Source organism: Galendromus occidentalis, unplaced genomic scaffold (assembly GCF_000255335.2).
Source record: "Galendromus occidentalis unplaced genomic scaffold, Mocc_1.1 scf7180000077427, whole genome shotgun sequence".
Lineage (NCBI taxonomy): Eukaryota > Metazoa > Arthropoda > Arachnida > Mesostigmata > Phytoseiidae > Galendromus > Galendromus occidentalis.
In genome coordinates, this window is record NW_003805415.1 from 1,145,109 (window position 1) to 1,151,496 (window position 6,388).

A 6,388-nucleotide genomic window follows, 5' to 3' on the forward strand; every position below is an offset into this window, starting at 1 on the left:
TGTTGTTTGATACGATTGCATTGTGAAACATTCAAGTGAGCCGCTATCCAACGTTTCGGACGGAAACGTCGAGGGACTCGAAGACGCCTGACCTTGGAGAATGACGAGACAATTTTTATCACAGAAACTATTCTCGTTGAAGGGCATACCCTGCGTAGTCTGAGATTTTTACCTTTTTAACCTTTTGAAGCATATTGCTTACGACAGCAACGTGAACCTTTATGAACGGATCTTCTTTTCGAGAATCTACAAATTAGAGCCCGATCATCAAGAGGGCGAACGGATCCTGATATCAGACTGTTGAATTGACTGAACCATATCCTGATGCAACCTATCTTTGAGCAATAAGCTAAAACACGCTTCTAGCACAGTGAGGAACTTATGAAAGGTTTCAAGCTATCTACGTTATACCTGTTCGTTCCGCTCCACCTCTGGCTTCTATCTTGAGAATCTCATATCATAAATATATTCATATTGATGATAAGCTCGTGGTGTCGATGGTTGAATATCTACTGTAAAATATGCATCAGATTGTGAGCTAGTCGCCACATAGTCCCGACACTCAATACGACAAGGCGGGACTGTTCGATCCGACAGGCGTACGGATTACTTTTTCTACTGACGCCCGTTTTAATTCAAATGTGTACACTGGATCATATCGAGCAACGTTCCGCGTCCGAATCGCGATGGAAATTCCAAATCAGAAGCAAATACCGATGCGGAAAAGCAGATTTCAATGCTGTAAACTCGTTCAGTGTCGGTCTCGCGATTCCTTGGAACAGACGATGAGATCATATATGCAGGCTTTACAAACATTTCGTGGGAATACAAAGATTCTTTGGATTCACAGCGACCAATTCCGATCATAGGTATTCGTTTCCTCTCGCAACTTACACTCACTTGGAATTTCTATGCACCGAACTTGCCCTGATGGTTGGACCGAAACGCACTATCTATCATGGCCGAAGGCATCAGCCCTGCACATTTCATCTCGAGAAGAAAATGAAGGAATCCTCTCATGCTCTGCCAGAAAATTGATCGATACGCCCTCCGGCCAGTTACCCGTAAATCCCCGGAGAGAGGAAAGAGAACGTCTGTTCTTATGATGCAGAACTCGCCGATCCGCTGCGGAAACTTTGCATTCTAAGAGAAATCGATCAACAAACTCCATCAGCAGGAACTGCCAAACGATTCCCCGCAGCCTATTAGTGAGAGCACACGATCCATTGACCCCGTTTTAACTGAAGTCTGCTCCGCATTTTCCTGCAGGGCTGCGGCCGATCGACTATGGTCACTATGGTGTATGTAATGGTATGAACTCGTCCTACCCACTGTAATCGTTCACGGGTTCACACCGACGCAGACCTCATCATGTTGAGAGAACACTCATATCCAATTCGCTCCTTCTTTTTGTTGGCGAAACCATCGACAGACTGAGACAGTGATATTCTGCATACAATGGCGACCCAATGCGAACTTTGCATCAAATAAAGCTTTCAACCCTTTTCTACCGTTCGTTACGGCGTTTTCACTACGCTGCCCTGCCTCAGTGTGGGGTCATCGTGAATGGTGATTCCTCGATTGCGCATCCCGAGGCGTCCTCCAGAGAATCGGAGAAGCGTTCTGTTGGAAGTCATTTATTACGATAAGGAGAGGGACGCGTGGAGCTTTACAGAGCAATGTATTTCCAACCCGTTTTCGCCGCTGGACTCTTGTTGGTACCGCGGTATTGAACGATGCGCTGCCTTAAGTTGGTCAATTTTCACTCGGGCGAACCCTCGTCGGATTCCAGCGGAGGCGAAATTCGTCTTTGACGGGTTTGACTGTCGGTCTCGGAGTCGGTATGAGGTTTGAGTCCAGATAGGCGTCTCGTATAGCAATCACCTAGAAAAGGTGGAAAGAAACCATTCAAATCTGGTAGACAGCGGCTCATCCGCCCTATCCGGATAATTGTCTTAATAATTGTCGTCAAGATATATCTGCTATTCTACGAAGTTCCGAAAGCTCTCTCGATGGTTCCCGAAACAGAGAAACTGAGCTCTTCGTCGATTACATGGAAACTTCTCCTTAGTCATCCTCGGGATCAAGGAGTCACTAACGAATGAATAAGCACGCCGCACACGCGGAGAAACATTTCGAATCCGGTGAGAGCCGGTGGTTGAACGACTCCAATGTGCAGTCCCGCCGGGATAATCCCTAGCACTTACGCGGAAGCCTTTCTCGTCGGCGATATACTCTGTGGTTCTTATGCGGCCGTCAGCGAGGGTCTGAGTGAAAGCTCCTCTCGCCCTCAACCCGTCACTGATTTCTTTATGAGAATGATGTCCATCTTCGTCCAGGGCGCCATAGCCGTATGCATAAGGTATCGGTGCATGAAGATCGTTCTGCGGCAAAGGTTTTATTTTGCGCCGTCGCCTGCGACGGGTCTCCTGGAGGCAACAATTTATTCTGTGAGTTGAGGGCCTCTGCTCGACGATCGAGAGTCGATACCTAGATCTAATTTCCAGCAGAGGGCTCGAATGTATAATTTTTCATACCGAGACTCAAAGACTAAATTTCCTTGCTGACAGAACACTAACTAGAATTGATGTTTTTCTCCGGGAAGCGTAGCAATCACACCCATCGTCCCTCTTTTATCATCCGTCATTGGACGAACGGACGGACGGACACACCAATTCCGAAGCCGTACTACGGACGGTTGTATTTCCCCTTATTTTCGGATTTCTCCCAAGTCTCTCGAGAAAATGTCTTGAAGAACTCACCGCGGTGACGAAAGCCTGGACGGCAAGCACAACAAAGAGAAAAAAATTAAACGCATGGTCGCACGGACCCGGCCAGCTGTTGCTTAGCGAGTCACTTTTGCGATATCATACTTCATTCGAAAAGCACGGTCTGTACCAACGGGACTCTTATTGGCATCGCGCATCATCGGCAAGGGCAAAGCGTGATTCCGACCACTGTGCTTGAATCCTTTCGCTGAAATCCGTCGAAACACAAATAATGACAACACGTACGCCGTCTAATAAGAGTCAACTTATTATCGGAATCGTCGCCGCGATCGTCCTACGTGACGCTGTCTGACATTTGTAAGGATTTTGCGGTGAGCGGGTATCTTGACAAGACAGAACACGAAAAACGCACAGACGATTTCTGAGCATGCGACGGCTTGCTACGGATAGGAAACGCGATTTTTTATTGTCTGCGGTTTTCTTTACAAAGCCAGATGCGCAACGCGAGAGTCTTCGCTGTGAATGAGGTTCATTCAGACCTGTAAACAACGCTCGGGAACTTCGGAACCCGAGCCGGCAGTGTCTGTCATTGACATATAGGCGGCACAATTAGAGACGGGAGCAAGTTGCAGCGACCTGGATGCCCCTAGCGCGCGGTAATGAGCGACTCGATTGACGAACACGCGATATGACCGGAATTTCAGCTCCGGCAGAATTGGAACACGGGTTCAGGCGCCGAGCAGAGAGGAATATGGACAGGACGAGCCCCCGGATCTGTCCAGGGAAGTCGAAAAGACCGCAGGACAAATAGACACATTCCCTGCATAGTCCAATTCTTGCTCCCAGCTGTATCTTTGCCGCCCCGGCTGCCGCTTGCTCAAGATGAGGATGAAGTTCGGCGGAGGATGTTAGCAAGGCTGTTTTTTACTCTCGTCCGTCCGCACTAGCGCTGCCATCGCGAAGATTCCTGTTTCAGGCTCCGTCGGGTGGGTTTCGAAAACTCTCTCACTCTCTCTCTGTTTCTTTCTCTTCGACAGACCGACAGGAGCCTGAACCTAGTGAACGGACCCGTCAACTTCAACTTCCCGTCCGCTCGCTTGCGCTCGCTCGCTGTCCCCTGCCGCTCCCTGTTTGTACTGGCCGGGGAGCTGACAGGAACTCGCGCATGGATAACGAACTGGTAAACAGGACGCAAAACAGGAAATTCCACCGTAGCCCTTCTCGACAGCTCGCGGAGTCCAGCGGCGCCCGAGCAAGCGACCGAAGGAACGGGCGGGCGTTTGAATTGAATTGTCACGTCCCGCATGTCACTGTGTACCCACGAGCGGAGGGAGCGAGCAGAGCGGGCGACAGGACCAAACCAGGAGCAGGAGTACAAGCAGGAGCATAGTTATCCTGACTCTCTCGCCCGACAGATCCAGGGGGCGCTTGCATCGTTCTCCTCGAAAGGACGCTTCTCTCCTGGCCCTCATCTCAGCAGCGAATCCGAGGTCCTAACCCTTGGTCGGGACCGAAGCGTCCTGAGATTTTGCGAACTGCAAAGATGTTCTGTCTCTGGGAGATCTTCGTTGCGGCCGAAAAGTGAGTACGAACGTTCGGAGAACGAATGCCACCCAATGAGCTGGAAAGTTTGAGCAACCTTGGCCAGACGACGTTCTTGTCCCCTGTATGTCCCCTGGGGCATTCGTTGGCGATGCGCCTTGCCATGGAATGAACAACCCGCAGTCGGGCAGAGACTCAGCTCAGGACTTTCTGGATTCCTGACCCAGGATCATCCTGACGCGATCCGGAACACCGACGTGGTCTGGAGTCGGGACGACGCATGAAGGTGAAACTTCGTTGCGAGTTCGCCCTCGACTTATCGATTCGGCCCGTGTGTGTCTAGCGGAGTATCTCGGGCAGGGATCATTCGGACGCTCTCGTAGCCGAGCTCCTGCGTGAATTCCCGTGGACTGCGTCCACGTTGTCAGCAGGCAGCGTGAATTCGAAGGAAAAGAGATGGATCTGGTGCCGTCCACCTCAGTCCATCTAATTCCCCGATAGGGGCAATTCAGCGAATCTAGCGCAAATCCTCCATCGGAAATAGAATACGTCCTCGTATGGCTCGGGCCTGTCCCGTCTTCGAAGTGATCCTCTTCTCCTATCCTCTTGGCTGAGTGACATTTTTTCCCTCTCGTCATCGCCATCTGTGGGTCTCGATAGGCGAACTGCAGCGAGTAATATGTCGGGAAAAATGATGACTCATCCGGACGGATGAACATGCACTGTTCTCGCAATAATGATAGTAGGCTCAACGGCGGCGATCGGAGCAAAGGCAATGATGATGCTAATAATCATAATGGTAGCTTGCGCTGCACGATATCGAACGGGGTACAACGAAGGGCCATCTTTCAACTCGTTTTCCTCTCTTGACACCACGCTCCGCTGCATAGCGGTCTGATGAGAGCGTTCACCCCTCGAGGCGAGGGAACTGTCAACAGAATCGATTCTGAATTCGAGAAGAAAAAAGGAAAAGCCCCGATCGTTCGAGTAGAAGATCCTTGTTCCCCAACAGCAGCGGGAGCGAGCACTTCACCTGGGCCGCGAGCCGGGCTCATGGAGCTCGGGGAGTCTGAGGGGCGTCTCCCAAAATCCGAATCTCAATTCGCTGTCGTCGGATCAATCGCGCTCGACTGCTCCACGGAAATGAAACGCAGCAAAGCTTGAATCGGCCGTTATTTCGCAAACGCCACCCTTGCGAACTGGCGGGCGGTCGAGCGAGCGAGTGAGCGGGCGGGCGGGTGAGTAAGTGAGCCGGCGTGCGTGCTTCTGCTCGTCCGCCTGCCAGTTTGCTTCGCGGCCGAGGCGCTCGAGCCCTCTGAAACTCGATTCGCTCGCTCACTGCGATGACCTCTCAAAAGCAATGTTCGACTGTCAATATGATGCCTTATAATACGGAACTGTCCTTGCATTCAGCCATAGTCTGTGAACATCGATGCTCCGAGGATAAGCACTTGAAGGGAACATTACGAACTGCCCCACGGCGATTTTTCTGAAACTTCGCCCAAATAATAGTCCCACCGAGAGATGAAGAACCCCCACCATGCGAGCTGCCAACGCTCGATAGGGACAGAATGAATCCGAGGTGTATTTCCAGGGTTTTTCACCGTATAAGGGTGTTTTTTCGAAGAAGAGATTCATTTGAAAAGCGCGTCACAGAGCGACAGTCCGAGTGGATTCGGGAGAACTTCGTTGTCTTCACACAAAACGTCTGCGCTCCAAGAATCGTACCTGTTTCCGCGCGAGTCGCATAGATCGCAGTTTGAGCTGTTCTGAATTGCTCCAATAAGCTCAGCAATGTCAGTGTCCGCGGAATCGTTGTTAGTTCTGCTTCGAAGACACTTGAATATCTTGAGTCTGAACGAGAGTGCCGGCGACGATGCGGAACCAAGTACCGTCAAGTTGGCTGGGAACATCCTCAGTTCAGTGAAAGGTTTCGAGAATCAAGACGCGGCCACAGTTGGAGAGATTGACGAACTCCGAGTCGAGCTATGTCGGAGATGAGTATGATCCCGTCTTCGAAGACGTATACGATGCCATTTCGAGTGACCTGTTCTCGTACGACTACATCTGCAAGGTGCTCGACTCCATTGACCAACACGGGAGGTTCTCGTTCGCTT